At 52.2% G+C, this 17898-nt stretch overlaps 2 long non-coding RNA genes across 2 annotated transcripts; one reads left to right on the top strand and one right to left on the bottom strand.

Annotated features, from left to right (window-relative positions):
* The first annotated feature begins 1139 nt into the window (after positions 1 to 1139).
* On the top strand, positions 1140 to 13679 carry LOC102007794. Its single transcript, XR_264348.2, has 3 exons — positions 1140 to 1225; positions 12333 to 12558; positions 12884 to 13679. It is a non-coding gene; the product is annotated as an uncharacterized LOC102007794 (long non-coding RNA).
* A 2646-nt stretch (positions 13680 to 16325) lies between these two features.
* Positions 16326 to 17855, bottom strand: LOC106146932. Its single transcript, XR_001231578.1, has 2 exons — positions 17821 to 17855; positions 16326 to 16703 (listed from the first exon to the last, which is right to left on the bottom strand). It is a non-coding gene; the product is annotated as an uncharacterized LOC106146932 (long non-coding RNA).
* Between the last annotated feature and the right edge of the window lie 43 nt (positions 17856 to 17898).

The following is a 17898-nucleotide window of genomic DNA, read 5'->3' as shown; positions in this document are numbered from 1 at the left end:
GGGGAAGGCGGCTCTGCGCCAGCCTGGGGCGGAGGCGGGGAGCCCCGCCTGCAGTCCCGCCTGCTTTGGTGCAGGTGGCCGGGACGGGCCCGAGCAGGGGCTGGTGTGCCTGTGTCCCCACCGGGAGATCCCTGCCCGTCGGCCCCCCGGCCTGCGTCAGGCGGCATTTATTGAGCACGTATGCGCGGCAAGCATTCTCCCTCCTAGCAAAGTGTTTCAGAGCCTGTGTATGTATTTATTTATAAACCATAGACACTATATTACTGGGCGTCTATAGTATGGATCCATAAAAGTCGAAATTTAAGTAGGATGAGGGTTTTTTGTTTTTTGTTTTTTAATGTGTTTCTTTGCACGTGCCGGTGAGCTGTCGCGCGCAGGTCCCATCTTGGGGAGCTGGGTTCCCTATCTGTCTTGGCTAGGCCCCAGCTGGAGAAAACCCCCCACCTGTCTGTGTTCAGATGATCCTGCCCAGCTGCCTTGGGACACTGGTCTCAGCCCTCAGCGTGGGGTAGCAGAGGGCACAGGAAGGTAGGGAAGGGTCTGCCTGGGGACTTCGTGCCTCTCCGAGCCTCAGTTTCTCCTGCAGAATGGACAGAGCATGGCTGGGGATGTGTAGCTGGCCCTGAGGGTAGGCTGGGCACAGGCGCATTGAGGGACAGGCAGCCCAAACTGAATGGCCAAGTGGTTAGGGACCCTCCCTGCAGGGCCAGGCGGGGTCCTGCAATGGTTTGTGCAGATTCTGACCCATTTGCTGTGGCAGAGCACAGGGTTCTTGTGAAGCCCACAGCAAGCAACAGAGGGGAAGGAGAGAGGAAAGGCTCAAGAAGGACTTGAGAAACCAAAGAAATCAGTCATTCAACAAACATTAGCTGAGCGTTGATTCTGTGCTGGGTGCCGTTCTAGGCAGTGGACAGCCAACAGCTCACTCAGTGGCTTGGGTCCTTTACAGGGGAAGGTGTCCCCATCAGAAGTAGGCAGTGCCTTGTTTCCTAGGAGCACTAAGACCTTTGGGAGGGGCGAAGGACAGGCCCAGGCTCAGAGCCAGGAGGCCACCCCCTGAGGTGTGGTCCCCTAGGGCGGAGAGTGACTCAGGCCCCGCCCGCCTGCCCCAGCCTCCCTGCTGCCTGGGTTTGGTTTGTTTAAGAACAAATTAGTCATGGAGCAGGCAGCTTTCCCGAAAATAAAATGAGAATCCCCAGGAAACAGGGAAAATTGAAGGCAGGCGGTGAGTCAGCACGTGCCGCCCCCAGGGCCCCACTTTCCAAGCCCAGTCCTCCACCCCTCTCCTCCTGCCGGGTTTCCCTCCTCTTCCTTCCCCTCGGGTCCTCTCCTGAGTGTTTTCTGATCCACTGCTTCCTGCCCTCCTTGCCTGGCCCCTGGACCCTCTCCTTCATCCTTCCTTCCTTTAGTGATTATCTTGCACCTGCTGGGTTCAAGTGCTGATGCAGGAAGAAGGAGGGAGAGAAAGTTGCCCCCACAGAACCCCTCCACGTTGGGAAGGGGCACTTGAAACTTCAGAGGTGTGAGGAGCAGAGGGCAGTCGGCGCCCTGGCCCTGCCCCACCCTGGGCCAAAGCTTGCGTCTTCTAGGAGTTCTGTCTGCTCCTCTCCAGGCCAAAGCACAGGGCCAGGGCCAGAGTCCCATTTCCCACCAGCCTGCCCTCCCTGGCCTGGAGCAGGGCCTTCCACGCAGTGCAGGCTGGATGTTTTGGGCTGGAAGGACAAACTCTGGGGTCTCCTTGCTCCCTGCCTCCCTACCTTCCCCTACCCCAGAGTCAACAAGGGAGGGTCCGGCTGCAGGAGGGACACAGTGTAGGGACCCAGGCCCCCGGAGACCTGGCCTCCCTGGAGCCCCTGGCCAGAGCAGGTGAGACCCCTCCTCCCATCAGGACAGGTCCCTGCAGGGCTGAAGCCCTAGCTGCCTCTGGTGGGGCCCAGAGCCTTTCCACTGCCTGGCCCATCCCCCAGCTGAAAGCCATGCTCTTCTAGTTCTCCTTGGGGCCCAGGGGCCCCTTACCTCCCAGACCCCTCAGGAGCCAGAAGAGGCAGCCCAGGCCTGGTCACAGGCCGGGCAGGGGTCTCTGTCTGTCCGGCCACTGTCCGATCTCCATCTGCAGCTTTCCATGAATAATTTAGTTGTTTGAATTACAGTAAAGAGCTGCTCAGCTTTCCTTCCCAAATCGTTAAGAGCTGATAGCAGGCGTCTTGGTTCCTTCTGAGGAAAGTCCCTTTCCCAGCGAAACTGAGCCTTGTGGGTGGGGATACCCCCCGCGCCCCGATCATTAACCAATATCTGACAGTAATAGGCAATTGACTTTTTTTTTTAATCTTGGCTATAAAAAATGGATTGAAACATTAGCGGCCGGTTCTTAGGAGCAGGAAAGTAAAGCCACCCTGCAGGTGGGGTAGGGATGCTGCCCTGGAGAGAGCTCAAGGGGCTGATGGGGCTCCAGAGTCATGGCTGCTGGTCCCTGGATGGGGGCTGGGGACACAGGAAGGACCATGCAGAGCCTGGTCAAGTGGCGCGGGATGTGCTAGTAACTGGATGGTGCACATGTGCACAGGAGCCTGTGTGCGTTGTGTGGATGCGCATGTGTGGAAGCATGTGTGCAGGAGCGTGTGTGCGTGTGCACACCTGTGTGTATGTGAGTGTGCACACACGAGTATACCTGGTTCGAGGCTGTGCATGTGTCCCTACTGTGCATGTGTTTGTGTGTGTGTGCATATCTGCAGGCCTGGGTGGCACAGCTGGGCTGTGTGGGTGGGGACCAGGTAGGGGCCTGAGGCTCAGGGACCACTGTACCCTTCATGTTTTCAAAACTGGGAAAGTTGGGGTGGGGAGTCTGGGTGGGGCTGGCCTTGGGTCTCCCAGTCAGGTGACTTGCAGGCAGGGAGGGAAGGGGCTTTAAGAGCTTTGGAGGTGAGAAGGACTGAGAGGAAGGGCCAAGGTGGGACCTTGGCTGGAAGAGTCCATGAAGAGTGTGGCAATAGCCAGGCACTGGAGGGTCTGGGCCCTGGAGCCAAGGGTGCTGCCCTGGGTGAGTGACTGTGGCTGCCTGAGAAAGTGGCCAGGAACCAGGTTCAGAGTCTCAGCCCTGAAAAATGAGGCCCCTGCAGCCCAGAGTGGCAGGAGAGGGAGAGGGGGTGACCGCTGCAGCTGGGGATCGAGGAGGCTGAGGAGGGAGGCGGCCGGGTGCCAGCTTGGACTCCCAGACTCCCCCAGGCTGGCAGCCAGCTCACCTGGCTCGCTGGTGGGAGGAGTCAGTGCTGAGCCCTGGCCAGGGGCGGGTGTGTGCTCCACATGGCCTGCTCCTGCCCCAGCCCCAGACCCGCTGACGCCTGTAGCCACTCAAATATCTTCTGCCCACCCTCCCAGCAGTAGCCTCCTAGAGAAGAGACCCCCAGCACCTGTGCAATAGCGCACAGGTGAGGCTTGAGGGGGACGAGTGTGGGCCTTTTTTCCTCTGAGCTCCACCCCATCCTGCCTGTTTCTAGAGTTCTTACTGTCCCAGACATCCCAGGGGATGTCCTTAGGTAGCTGCTCACCTCTGGATTTACACACATCTGGGTGGGGTGAGGAAGGGCCAGGAGGAGCAGCTACTCCGTAGAATCCATCTCCTCCTTCCAGCCTAGGGAAGTACTCAGATGAGCACCATGCAGTGGAGAAGCGGCCTGCTGCCTGACATGAGCCGTAAGCCTCACCCAACCCCAGGACAGCCCAGGGGTGCATGGGACTCCAATTTTCCCAGCAAGACAGGATGGTTGGGGCCCAGGTATCCCCTGAGCGCTTCCTGCCACCCAGCCTCTGTGGAAGCCCCGACCACACACTCGCCCCCTTGGCAGCAGCTCCCAGAGACCATGTGGAGCCCACCTGTGACACTGGCGCCCCTCAGCCAGGTGTGGGAGGCCATGCTGGATTGGCTGTATCAGCACCACCTATTTCTGCTGCCTGGAGCCAGAGGTAGAGAGAATTCTTACCGGGTGGCCTGAGGTGGGGACTTTGGGAACAGCAGCCCCTGGTAACCTCTCCCTACCCCGCAGCTCATCTTGGTCCTGGCGGAGAGGAAGGGGCAGTAAAGCCCCACAGAAGAGGGGAGAGGATTCCCCAGTTTCCTTGGGCAGGAGGGTTCATCCTGGTTTTCAAGCCCTGGAGCTCCATCTGCAGCTCATTCTATCCTGGGACAAGCAGAGAGGGCTTCTGTGTCCCTACCCCGCCCTGTGCGGGAGGCTTGTGCGGGTGGCACCTGGCTGACGGCAACCACAGAGCCAGTCTGCCCGCAGCTTCATCCTTCTGCGGTGGGACTGACAAGGGCCTTCTCTGGTGTCAAGGTGTGGTGGCCTTTTTACAGCCTCCCCCGACCTCTGCTCTGGCCACAGGTGCTCTACCAAGCTGGGAAAGTTCCACTCTGTCTTTCCTGAGAGGCTTTAAACATGCCCTCCCAGGACCAGTGAGCTTTCTCAGAAAAAGGCCAGGTGAGAGCCAGGCATGGTGCTGCATACCTGTAATCCCAGCACTCTGGGAGGCTGAAGCAGGAGTATCAAAAGTTTGAATGCAGACTGAGTGGGCAACTTAACTACTTAGTGAGACTCTGTCTCAAAATAAAAAATTTCTAAAAGGCTAAGGTTGTAACTAACTCAGTGGGAAGGTCCTGGGTTCATTCTGCAATACTACAAAAGGAGGGTGGAGGGAGGGGTAAATATGTGGGTTTCCAGTCTTGTAGTGAGCGAGCTGCACTGACAGTTTATGAACAAGGATGCCTGTGTTCCAATAAAACATGATTTTCGGATGCTGAAGCTGGGTTTTCATACATTTTTCACGAGTCATAAAATATTCTTTTCCTTATAACTTGTTTTCCAACCATTTAAAGTGTAAAAATCATTCTTTGTGGACTGAGCTGGCACAGGCAGCAGGCTGGCTCTGGGCTGCAAGCTGCAGTGTGCCACCTGCCCTGGCCACCCCAGAAGCAGCCTGTCCTTGATGGTGAGCACAATATGAAGGGTGTATCACACACCCTACAGTGCCTCTGTCCTAGTGGGCATCCTGGCCAGGGCCTGGTGCACAGTAGGTTCACAGGAACTGTTGATCAGATGTGAGCCTACGCGTACTGCTACACATGTCCTGCAGAGACTCACACCACCCTGTCAAGGCACAGCTACTGTTTGTTGGAGGACGGGGAGCCCTGGGCCTTGAACGCAAGGCCTTCACACTGAGCTATATCTCTAACACTTTTAAAGTTTTATATTTTGAGCCAGGTGTGGTGGCGTTTGCCTGTAATCCTAGCACTTGGGAGGCTGAGGCAGGTGGATTGTTGTGAGTTTGAGACCAGCCTGGGCTCCAAAGTGAGCTCAAACCCAGCCTGAACTGCACAGAGAGAGCCTGTCTCAAAAAAAAAAAAGACAAAAAAAATTGTGCCTGTCCAGGGATATAGCTCAGTGGCACAACCACCTGCCTGGCAAGAGTGAGGTCCCAAGTTCGATTCCTGGTACCAAAAAAAAAAAAAAAAAATTGTGCCGCATGCCTGTAATCCCAGCACTTGGGAGGCTGAGGCAGGAGGATCATTGCAAGTTTGAGACCAGCCTGGGCTGCAAAGTGAACTCAAGTCCAGCCTGAACTGCACAGCGAGACCCTGTCTCAAAAAAGACAAAAAAAAAAAAATTGTTTTTATTTTGAGACAGTCTCGCTGAGTTCTTGAGGCACCCAGACTCAGCTTGAACTTGCAATCCTCTAGCCTCAGCCTCCCAAGAGTGGTGGGGTTACAGCCATACACCACCAAATCTCGCTGAGCCCCATTTTACAGATGAGGTAATGGAAACCCAGAGAGACCAAGTGGCTTGCCCACTGTCACCCAGCTAGCTGAGGCAGGGCAGGAATCAACATTGCTTCCTGGGTGGCTGGGCCTCTGTCTGGAGCACTAGTTCTCCAAGGGAGGTAGTTGGGGTCAGAGGAGCGCAGCCTGCCCCCCATCTGTCTCACCTCCGTCCTGTGCTGATGTGGCTCCTTCTGCGGACTGGGGTTCTTTGTGGGTCTTTTCCAGGCGAGGTTAGGTCCCTAGGGCTCTGCTTTTGCCTCCTCAACAACCCCAGATGCAGGGTGGGACTGATTCTGGATCCCGAGTTCCACAGCCACCCACCCCTCCTCCAGCTTTCTGTCTGAGCCAAGAACCGTTGTGTCTGTGGTCCCCACCTGCAGCTGTCCCCTCTACCCATGGCCTCTGCTTAGTCCCATCCACTCAGCCTCCAGCCCAGCCTTTGTCAAGAATTATTGTCCCCACATGTCAGAGGAGGACAATTGCCCTGACACCTTCCGGCTCCAAGCATCAGCCTGGGAATTGGGGCACACTCATGGGCAGCCAGGTAGATAAACATGTGGCCAGCTGTGGCCTGCCTTCTCATGGTGGGGTGTCTGGGGAGGAGTCTGAGGCTGGAGGTCAGGGCAGCCCTCCTTTGGACTTGCAGGCAGTGACCCCAGGCCAAGAGTGGTCACTACTACTCACTGTTCCCTTCCAGCTCTTTCCCACAGGACATCCCGGCTTCAGGGATTCCCATCACCTCGGCTGGAGTGCACGGGAAGTTCCCCTCAGCTTGCTTCCCTGTCCTCTGTCCCCTGGAGGCAGACAGGCCAGAAGGAGACAAGGGTCATCACAGAGCTGGAGAAGGAAGAGGGGGGCACTGAGGATTGGATGGGGTGAGGCAGCAGGTCCCCAGGGAAGTCAGCACGGGGGTGCCACGAGGCAGAATCTGCAGGGGACATTGCAGTCTTGAGGGCAGGGAGATGACAGGGGGCCCACATTAGCAGTCTTCAGCTCTGCTGGGTGAGTGGTGCAGAGGAAGAGGCAGGCAGAGGGGCTCCAAGGACTCAGATGTTCCTCTCCTCTGTCCCATCCCTCCTTGTGACAGCAACTTCAGAGAGCTGGGCTTCCCCTAGGGGCAGAAGCAGCCTCTGGTGTCAGTCCTGCGTGAGTCCCCAGCAAGATAGGGACAAGGTCCCCAGGCTAGGGACAGAGTCCCCAGGCTAGGGTCAGGGGCAGCGATAAACACTCACTCGAGATTCTAGGAAAGAAGGAAAGGAGTAAAGGACGGGTGGGAGGAGGGGGAGGAGGAAGGAGAAGAGGAAAGGAGAGAGAGGAGAGAAGGGGGCTCACGAATATGCCCCCGAACTTTTCGAAGTCCTTCTGTGAATATTCGCCTATTTACTTGCTCTTCATGGTATTTTTCACCCTCCCACAAGTGCCCCTTTATCTCCCTGGCCTGGTCCCAGATCCAGCTGGGATTGGCAGCCCTGTGCCCGCGGGCCCGTTGGCTTGGCGACACCTCTTTGTTAGGAACCAGCATCTGCAAATGTCAAACCATTTCCAGCGGGTCAGGCCCGGTTCCCTCCCCTTCTTCCCCTTCTCCTTTTTCAATTCCAGTTGCTGCTGCCCAAGTCGCAAACTTCCTCTGTCTCCATGGGGATGGAGGAGGGCTGTCTCTCTTTTTCCATCCCAAACATCTGTCTCCATAAACAGTTGTGTGCTCATGGCACCCCCTCCTTCTGGCCGGGGCCTGGGGAGGAAGTGCTTTGTTTATTTGGAGGGGTCGGTTTCCTTGCTAGCTCCTCTTGGGGTTGGCCCTGGGGCTGGATGGCTGCAGCCCTGGACGCTGGGAACCCTGGGCATGTGGCCAGCCCTTGCTGTTCCTCTGGGGCCAGGCTTCCACTCAGACATCTGTAGACCTCGGCTCTGGTTTGCTAGCTGGGTTGCCTTCTGTAGGATACTTAACCTCTCTGAATTTCTGTTTCCCCTTGATGAAGCAGAGATGTTAACAGAATTGTCAGACAGGTATAGGGATCATAAGAGATAAGGTATTGTCAAAAGGAGCCCATGTCAGAATGTTCTTATAGTAGTTCGTGCTCCCAGTGAGTCTCTGCGTAAGATGACACTTTTAGCTGCAATGCTTAGGAGAATGCTCAAACCCAGAGAGGTTGCTAGTCCAAGACTCTACCGGAGATCAACAGCAAGGACCAGATTCCGCCTCAAAAGACAAACCAACCCATTAGGACCCAGAGTTTTAGTTTGCCAGCTGAGGAGCCTGGGAGAAGCAGCCTCCCACCTAGCCTAAAGCTTCTTAGATTATTTCTGGGAAAAGGATAGGGTGAGCTAGGAAGTTAGCCAGAGTTTTGCTTGGAGGCAGGGATGAGAAGGCACAATGTGTGGGGCAAGGGTCAGGGACGGGGACTCTGGCTCAGCCCTGTGGGTAAAACTGGTGGAATGGCTGCTGACAATCACAGGATTGGCCCAGCCCCAGCCCCAGCCAGGCCACCGCAGGAGCCTGCCCTGGGCCACTGGACCCAAGTAACAGCGATACTCCCCAGGGCCTTGACATGCCAAACCCCATTCCAAGTCCAGCACCCTTCTGTACCCACAATTCCCTGTGCAGGTCAAAGAGAGAGATCAATTATCCTATCCCGTTTCTAGATGGTCAAAGAAGAACCTTATACACACCCAAGTTAACCTCCAAAGTGGGCTTTGCCTCTGGGGCAGAAAGAATCTACCCTGTATCTGGGTATGGTGGTACATGCCTGTAATTCCAGCCCTCTGGAAGTCTGAGGCTGGAGATTTCCATGTTGTATCCCAGCAGCCTGGGAAATTTAAATATGTAGCAAGGCTCTGTCTTAAAAATAAATAAATAAAATTTTAAAAGGGCTGGCTATGTAGCTCAGTGCAAAGACCTTGTGTTCAATCCCTGGTACCTGTCCTACAAGGATTCACCCCATGAATTTAAATCCAGTTCCTGGCTGACCTTGGGTGGCTTGTCTGAGACTTGATTGGATCATCTGTGAAAAGGGTAGTAGGGTACAGTAATTGTCCCCACCGGAGGAGGCACTGACCAAGTGCTTAGGGCAAGCCCATGAGTGGCTCCAGAAACAGAGGACATTGATGTTGAGATTACTCGGTGGGCTCAGTGCCAGCCTGGGCCCCCTAGCAACTGGGCGCACAGGGACGGGGCTGTCAGCGCAGCTTCTGAGAAGGACAGCAGGACAGGGGCAGCGTGGAGTAGCCGGGCTGTGGGGGCCAAGAGCCGGTTCTGTCCGAGGCAGAAGCTCAGGGCTGCGCTCCGTCCCAGCACCCTCTCCCTCTGCCTCTCTCTCTTCACTAGGGCTCAGCTGGTGCCTGTGAAGACCCACAGCAGCAAGGTGGGGACGGACCCTCCAAAATATTCAGGTGTCACCTCACTCCACCTGTGCCCAGGTCCTCACCGATGGGAGAGGTTGGCAGTGTTTGCTGGGTGGAGACTAGGAAGTTGGTAACGGAGGGACTGTCCCCAGGATGCAGGATCAGAGCCACAGGAGAGCCGATGCCCCATTGTCTGTGGACTTGACTTCCTGTCACAGGGGAAAAGATCCACAGAGAATGTGCAGGGGATGGCACAACAGCAGGCCCTGAGAACAGAGTCCTTTTTAATGCGGGGCCAAGTGACAGCCCTGCCTCTGAGTATCTCCTGCTCTCTCCTGGTGTCTTCCAAGAAACAAAATAAACTGATCGGAGGACAGAGGCCAGGAGAAAGGGGATGTCTGCTCACAGTTCCCCTACAGCACTTAGCAGCCCAGAGGGGTCCCTCCGCATGGTGGGCTCTGCAGCAGCAGGAAACCCAGGCCAGGTGTGGCCAGGTGTGGCCAGGTGGCACCCCACAGAGCTGGCTCAGATGGATATGGCCAGGGGTTTCTGAAGGGGCACATGGCAGGTGAATGATACAAGGTGTCTTCCTGTATTGCGAGTACATAAGAAATGCTCCTGGTTTTATGGAATGCAGGGAAGTTATTCAGGGTAAAGAGGCATCGTGTCTGTGATTTACACTCCAGTGTCTAAGGGGAGAAAGATGTGGGGAGAGAGAGAGAAAATAACCTAAGTGTGGTCAGATGGTCACATCTGGGGAATTTGGATGAAGGACATACAGGAATTCTTTGTAGTATTTTTGCAATTTTTCTGTAAGCCTGAGATTTTTTTTTTAAATGAAAGGTCGGGATTTCTTGTTTGGCTTTTTTTTTTTTAAGCACACGATACAATTATTATTCTGAGGGGAAAGATGTGAGCACAGAGCTGGGCCAGTGGACTGGCTAGGTGGGCGCCTCTTGACTGTCCCAGGTCCTGCAGGAGGGATCTCGACCCCAAGGGAGGGAGCAGGACACCACAGTGCCAGCACCCCCCTCCCGCCACCACTGGGCTCCAGTTTTCTGCCTCTGTGGCCAGTCTTTCCCTTTGGGGGGCCAATGACTCAGCCATGGGCTCCATGTGGCAGGAAGTGGGCACAGTGACTCATGGGGTGGCTTGCACCCTCCCCACTGGAGGTTGGGATAGTGGCTGAGGCCCCAGAGGGCCCCTAGGAGAGGGAGTTCTGCACCCACAGGGACAGTGGCGCTGCTCTTGGGGTCCTCAGCAGCTGGGGGCATCTCCTTCACCTTCTTGGCTGGTGGAATCTGCCTCTGCCAGCTCTGCCCACTGCCTGCAAAGTTTTCTGGTAGTTTGTACGCATGGGCATGGCACTGGACATCTCTTAAGAATTCCTCACTGTGTGCAGAGCTGGCAGTGGTTGCCAAGGTGGCTGACCCTGCTGGCTGCCCCATGCCATGGGCTGCCACAGGGCCATGTTGGCACTCATCAGCATGATGCCCGCATGCCAGCTCCCTGGGGCCCAGTGCTTCTAGCCTGCCAAGGCGCCTACTTCAGGCCTCTTCCCGTTTGCCTTACGGATAGATCAGCACTCGGGGCTTTTCTACAGTCTGGTCATCTCTGTAATAGTCAGTGCAGAACACTGAGTTGAGGACCAGACTGCATCCTTCCTCCAGTGCTGCCTGACGTCTCCAGCTTTGCTTCTCTGGCCTCCTGGAACACTTAGGGCTGGGGATTTTCCTTTTACAGTTGAGGCACACATTTACAGGGGAGATGGCCCTGAGTTATACATCCCTCACCATTGCAGAGAGGGGACAATGAGGCTCAGGGAGGCCCGAGAGCTTGCCAGAGGCCACGCAGCTCTGAGTGGTGAACTCAGGGTTTGAACTCAGGTCTCCCTGCACCTGGAATGTACAGGACATTCTCCTTTATCCAGTGTGTATGCACCATGCTGGATGGCTCAGCCAGGAGGGGTGCTTGCTTGCTTGCTCGTTTTCTGCTGCTTCCTGGCACCAAGCAGCCCTGACATGTAGTGAGGGGTGCAAGCCTGTCTCAAAGGAGGACCAATTGTTCCCCATGACTCTGGACACAGCACCAGCTCTCTGTAGCAAATGCTACCCCAGGGGCCTCCTGTCGCTCTTTTGCCTGTACCCCTACTATCCACAGCTCCCTGTCAGCTGCCACAGTGCCCTGCTTACTCTCCCTGGTCTCCCTTGTGCTTTACACTTCCTCTCTCCCATGTGTCTCCTTCTGCTCCTCCCTCTCTCCGTCCGGTTCCTTTTCTACACCCTTGTCTCAGGGTGGCATCAGGCCACAGTTAGGGCTCTGGAGGCCAGCACATGCCCCTGCCAGCTGCCTCCTCCCAGGCACAGCAGCACAGATCTGAGTTGCTGCCCCCTTCCTCGTCATAGAAAGCCAGCTCAGAAAGAAAGGCTCCTGGGGTCTCGGAGCTCCTGGGGCTCCTGGGATCTTCTCTGGGGCCTCCTTTGGGCCCTGGTTCCTGCATGGCGAGCCTCTGGGGTCCAGTGTTTCTGTATCCTCTGGTCGGTGTGATGAAGCAGTTATACACCGTGGCTGGGTTCTTTGAGGATTGGACAAGGTAGTTCTCTGAGAACCTGGTAGCTAGGCGCTCTCAGTAATCAACATTTTACCTTTCCTCCATTGTACTGAGGTGGAGCCTGCCTCCTGGAACCTTTTCTTTGCTTTTCTTCTGAGGGAGGCCATTGCTAGACATATTGATCATTGCCTGAGGATCAACTAGCTGGTGAAACTCCTTATAAGTCTGAGTGTTTTTCATTGCTGTAACAAAATCCTGGAGGCAGACTACTTTATAAAGACAAGAGGTTCATTCAGCTCATGGTTCTAGAAGTGCAAGGTCTAGATGCCTCATGTGGTATGGCCTTCACCTGCAGAGTTCTGAGAGGCACCACGCATCACATGGCAGAGACATACATGGCATATGTGTAAGGCATACCTCTTCTGGCCTCTGTCTTCTTACACAGCCACAAGGGTTCAGTCATGGCAGTTCCACCTGGATGACATTATCTAACTCTGATCCCCTCTTAAGGCCCCCCTTTAAACGTAGCAGCCAGATTTTCTCCTCTCTTAAATACTTCAGGAAGTGATTAAAGTACAGTATGTGTTCCAGGGGACAGATCATATTCAAAGCATGTCTTCTCCCTGCTAGGTGACGCTCCTGGCCTCCATCAACTGCTTCACATGAAAGTGGGTCTCAGTGTCCTCACCTACCTTGGTGCCTTCCTTCCCAGTGCCTGCTGCCAGCCATCAGAGATGGGAAGCCGCTCCCGTGGTCCATCTTCATGAGGACTAGGGATGTGATGGCTTTCTGATGTCCTACTGTAACAGAAAATGCCCCTCCGCAACCAGTATACTTCAGTTTCTTAGTTGCCCAGGTAATATATTCTGTTCCAGTTCCAGTTGCTCCTTTCTCTTAGAAACGGCTGGTCACTGTGATGCACATTGTATAAAACTATCCCCAATTGGCAAGCCATTTCGCTTCTGTACTTCCTGCTTGCTTATCCCATATGAGCCCTAGGCCACCAGAGACCAGGGCTTGATTATTCTGGGAATGATCCCAATCAGTGCCTGTCGACATAAATAAATCTGCCTCCAAATCCTGGGTGTCATTTTGGTGTTTCTGCTTGGCATTGCATTTGGTGTGACGTCAGGAAGATTGACCGTACTAACCTCTTTGGTCACTGGTTTTGGCCCTTGCAGACTGAGCAAGGACCTCTCCAGGTCCCAACAGGAAGGCACACTCTCAAGATTTCTAAGCCCCCTCAGAGCTCTGGAGGAGGATTCCTGGCTCTCTGCTTGAGCGGCTCACATTGGACCCCAAAGGGAGGAGGATACACTATGTCTATCTGTCTGTCTGTCTGCTTGCTTGATTATGGTAAGATCCCCGGGGGTGCCCCAGTTAGTCAGTCTGTCAGTCTTGCTCAGTTTGAGCAGAAGAAGAGCTTGATCAACTCTTGTTAACTAAGGCCACCTTCAGGGGAAAGGGGTTGGAATATTTAACCTCTGAGTGCCTGTTGAATGTGTGAGAGAGTGGACATGACAGCATATGTAATAGGCTGCTCCGTCTGTGCACCAAGACAGGGAAGCACTGGTCGTGGTGGCTGATTGGGCCCTCACCTGTGATTCTGTGGTAATCCACATATGGCATAATGGAGGCCTTGCACCCTCCTTAGCTCAGTTGCATCTAAGTCCTTCCAAGGGGCACAGCCAGGGGGGCACCTGAATGGTCTGCCTCTGAGGGGCACCACCCTTTGTCTGTTGCACCATAATTCAAGGGTACACAACACACACATAGGAAGTCAGAGAGGGGAATTAATTTGTCAAAACCCATAGCCCTGACTGCAGGCAAAAGGGATTTTACAGAGTTAAAAATGAAACCAAACTGCTCCCTGCATCTCAAAGAAAAAGAGGAAAAAGAGGCCCATTCCTCCTGAGAAATCCACGTTGGCACTCTCATCAGCCAGCACAGCTGCTGCCAACACCTACAGCTTCACTCCCTGCTCTCCACTTGTCTATTTCCAGCCAATTGAACTGGTTCCAGCTAACCACTACCTGCATTTGGCCACACAGTGCCCCACCCCAAGACATGCCTACCCTGGTCAGATGGCATCATCTAACACTGAGACGACTATCAACGATTCCTTCTGAGTTCCACATTTTGACTAAGGAAAAATTGAACTGTCAGCCCTGACAAATGAGTTGTGCCCTCTCAGGCATGAATAGATAGGGCAGATCAAGCTCTATCAAATTGAGCCCCCAAGAGCCTGTGATCATTGCAAAAGTCAGGGGCAAACTGTGACTTTCCTGGTAGAAAATGGAACAGAACTCTCTGTCCTCAAAATTTCCCTTTGTCAAAAAGTTACCACCACTGGGGCAACTGGGACTCTTGCCTCTCACCCCTTCTGCCAGGCACAAGCTTATAGCCTGGGAGGACATCGCCCGCCTGTAAAGCCAGTTCAAGATCTCTGAGCTGTCAGTGCCACCGTGGTTGCCCTCCATTCTACAGTCACCCACAGCCTGCTGGTACACCTGCCTGGACCTAAAGAATGCTTCCTTCTACTTTCAGTTGGCTCCTGTCAGCCAGCCCCACTTTGCAAAGACCCCAGTTCTGAACTCAAAAGTCAACTGACCCGGACTCAACCTCCCAGAGGTTCATAAACTTGTTTCTTCTTTTAAAAAGCACTTCTGACCTATGACACCCAAGCTACCTGCTGGAAAAGCACAAAAGCTCTGCTACAATATCTTACAGAAACTGGTTATCAAAAACAAAAACAAACAAAAAAAAACTCCACAAATCTCTTACCGCTGTTGGCATCTATAAAATCTGGATCCTTGAGTTCAGCAAAACAATGATGCTTACTCAGACTATCAGCCCTTGGGAGTGCCCAGTGGCCTACCTGTGCAAATACTCAGATTTGGTTGCTAAATACGGCCTTCCTCCTTTGCCTCTGTGCTCTGACAGCCACTGTCCTGATCAAGAAAGCTGACAAGCTCACCTTAGACCAAGATCTAACTGTCCAGGTGCCACATGCTATACTGGGATGAACTGTTTTAAAAATGGACCGCCTGGCAGATGCTGAGTATACCTTTTCTATGGATGGAAGTATCTCTGTTAGAAATGAAGTCTGACAGGCTAGATGTGCTGTGGTCACTTTGGACAAAACTATTTTGGCCAAAACTCTCCTGCAGGGATGATTTGCACAGCAAACTGCTTCTTGCTGCTGTTTGTAAATGTGCCATCAACAACGCAAAATAGTCCAGTCCAAGGGCCTAAGTCCCCTCTGGGGACCTGAAACATCAACCCCAGCCACCAGACCTGCCCCCACTGTATCTTCTGCAAGCCCAAGCTGCTGTGCTAGCACCCATACCCCTGCTTAGGCTTCAGCATCTGTGTCACTGGCCCCAACCTCCAATTCCTTACCTGTACTGAAAAGATAATAAAAGTTTGTAGGGTGCTGCTATAAAAAAAAAATCACTCCTGCTGGGTATGTTGGTGCATGACTGTAATCCCAGCACTTGGGAGACTGAGGCAGGAGGATTGCTGTGAGTTCAAGGCCTACCTGGGCTACAAAGTGAGTTCAAGGCCAGCCTGAACTGCGTAGTGAAACCTTGTCTCAAAAAGGCCAAAAAAAAAAAAAAAAAAAAAAAAAAAAAAAAAAAAAAAATCACTCCTAGATATAGCCTACTTTTGATCACTGGCAGCGACAATAGGCCTACATTTGTAGTAGAGGTAACTAAAAAACTAGATTAAATAAAAATTACATTCAGCATACAAGTCACAAGGCTCTAGAAAAGTTAAAAAAAAAAAAAACAACAAACTTGTAACTCCCATATATATAACCCAGGTATATATTAACTATTTCTACAAGTTTCAGAAATCCAGCCTTAGATCTGCTAAAAATTTACCCAGAGCAGATAGCTCATTCTAAAGAGACAACGCACTCAGAGCCCTGCTCTGGTCACTCTGGATGTTGATAGCTCAACGCACAGCTGAAGCCTGAGGACATTGTTCACAGAATTGCTCCTTGATTTCTGTGTCTTTTCAGACTGCTTACCCCAGCCCTTGCTTCCCTGCCCACTGCTAGCTGTGGTTTTTGCCCTAAACTCTATGGACGGTTGCCCCGAGTGAATAGAACACTCAGTCAAACACTTGATCAAGATTTGATGAGTGACCAAGGCACACTGGACTGGCACACTCCTAGATCAGGTTAACTCACTCCCTTGCCAGAGTAATGTTACAGAACAGACAGGCCTAAATTATGTCTCTTCCTTAAAACAACTTAGAAAAACTCAGTAATAATACTATCTTGGGGAGCTTTGCTAGGGCCCATCCTAGGATCTCTGACAATTCTAATATTACTGCTTCCAGTTAGGCCTTGTCTCAAAAGATGACATGTAATATGCCCAGCAAAGATTTGCCAGGGAAACTAAAAGAGGGGGGAAATTCACATCTTTCCTCCAAGGGCTCCCCCAATTCCAGGACATCTGGGATATCTGGTTGTTGGATTTTACATTTAATCATGTTCAATTTCATCTGTGTTGTTCTAGCCCAGTGATGGTGAACCTTTTGGAGCTTTCAATGATGGAAACAGCCTCTGCGGCACAGTGCCAGAAGTTTATCACCACTGTTCTGGGCCTGTCGTCATTTTTGGAATTACCCTCCAACTTTGTTTTATCTAAAAATCTGATCACATGCTTTTGTGGTCTTTGTTCAAGTCATTGACAAAAATGTTGAACAATACTTCGTCAAAGCCTTGAGGCATGCTTCTAGAGCTCTGTCTAGAGACTTATTTCCACATGGGCACTGTTTACTTATCCATAGCTTTTGGTTTTGTTTGTAGTAAATCTTTCTATTTGTTGTAATCTGATTGTTTCCTAGGCTACTTTTTCATTTCTTGCATAATGCTATAGCAGGAAGTCAAATGTTTTGATAGAATGAAGGCATTTCATATCCAAAGCATTTCTGTGATCTAACAATTCCATCAAAGAGGGGCGGCAGCAAGGCTCAGCAGCACAGCACCTGCATGGCAAGCGTGAGGTTGTGAGTTCGATTCCCAGTACTGGAAAAAAAAAACAATTCCATCAAAGAAAAAAGGAGTCACTTTGGCCCAAGTTGCTAATAGCAAGCTGACATTAAAAAAAGAAAAAAGGAAAACTTGGGGAAAAGGATAGTCTATGTTTTTATATTCATCTTATTAAAATTTCAAAATATAAACCGGGCGTGGTGGCACATGCCTGTAATCCCAGCACTTGGGAGGCTGAGGCAGGAGGATCGTTGTGAGTTTGAGACCAGCCTGGCTACAAACTGAGCTCAAGGTCAACTTGAACTGCATAGCGAGACCCTGTCTCAAAAAGACCAAAAAAAAATTTTTTTTTCAAAATATAAGCTGAGCATAATGGTACATGCTTACACTCCCAACATTTGGGAGGTTGAGGCAGGAGGATGTGAGTTTAAAGCCAGCCTGGGCCGGTGATAGCCTGTCTTAAAATAAAACAAAACCTCCAAAATACGGATGTGTGTGTGCATATGTGTGTGTTTGGCTAGAAACCAGGGCCTCATACATGGTAGGTAAATGTCCTGTCACTGAGCTATACCCTTAGCCTTGAAAAATAATTTTCAAGCATTCTAAATCTCTCTATGCAGAAATTCAAACATTTTGATATTTATTTCTAGAAGTATCTAAAAATATCTAGAACTACATACCCCAAATGAGAAAAATTGCAATCAGCCCTCACTCCTCTTTGGTCACCTGCTTTTCTTGACTTTGCTCATGTTTTGTGAATTTCTTCACATGAGGACAGATGCACAGTTATGTGTACCACAGTCTTAATCAGCTGGGGACTATTACACCCCTGGACACATCCCAGTCAACTCCACTGTTACCTCTATCCACACTGTGATACAGAGTTGTGACCATGTCTGCCGCCTCCCCTGACTGTGCTCAGAGGTGCAGTCTGTCTTTTTCTCTTCCCCTGGATGCTAGGGCACTTCTCACCTATGCTTCTCTGGTAAACATATTTTACCCTGTAATAATTATGTCTTGTCACTTCCCTGCTTTTAGTCACTAAGCCCCCCAAATGAACAAAATAGATTTAAAATAAAGAAAGAACAAGAAGTCAGGCCTGGTGACACATACCTGTAATCTCAGTATTTGGGTGGCTGAGGCAGAAGGATCTCTGCAAGTTTGAGGCCAGCCTGGACTACATAGTGAGTT

Source organism: Chinchilla lanigera, unplaced genomic scaffold, assembly GCF_000276665.1.
Source record: "Chinchilla lanigera isolate Chin_1 unplaced genomic scaffold, ChiLan1.0 scaffold00105, whole genome shotgun sequence".
In the NCBI taxonomy this organism is placed as follows: Eukaryota; Metazoa; Chordata; class Mammalia; order Rodentia; family Chinchillidae; genus Chinchilla; species Chinchilla lanigera.
Note: the sequence above shows the minus strand (reverse complement) of the source record. Positions and strands in the feature narration are given on the sequence as shown.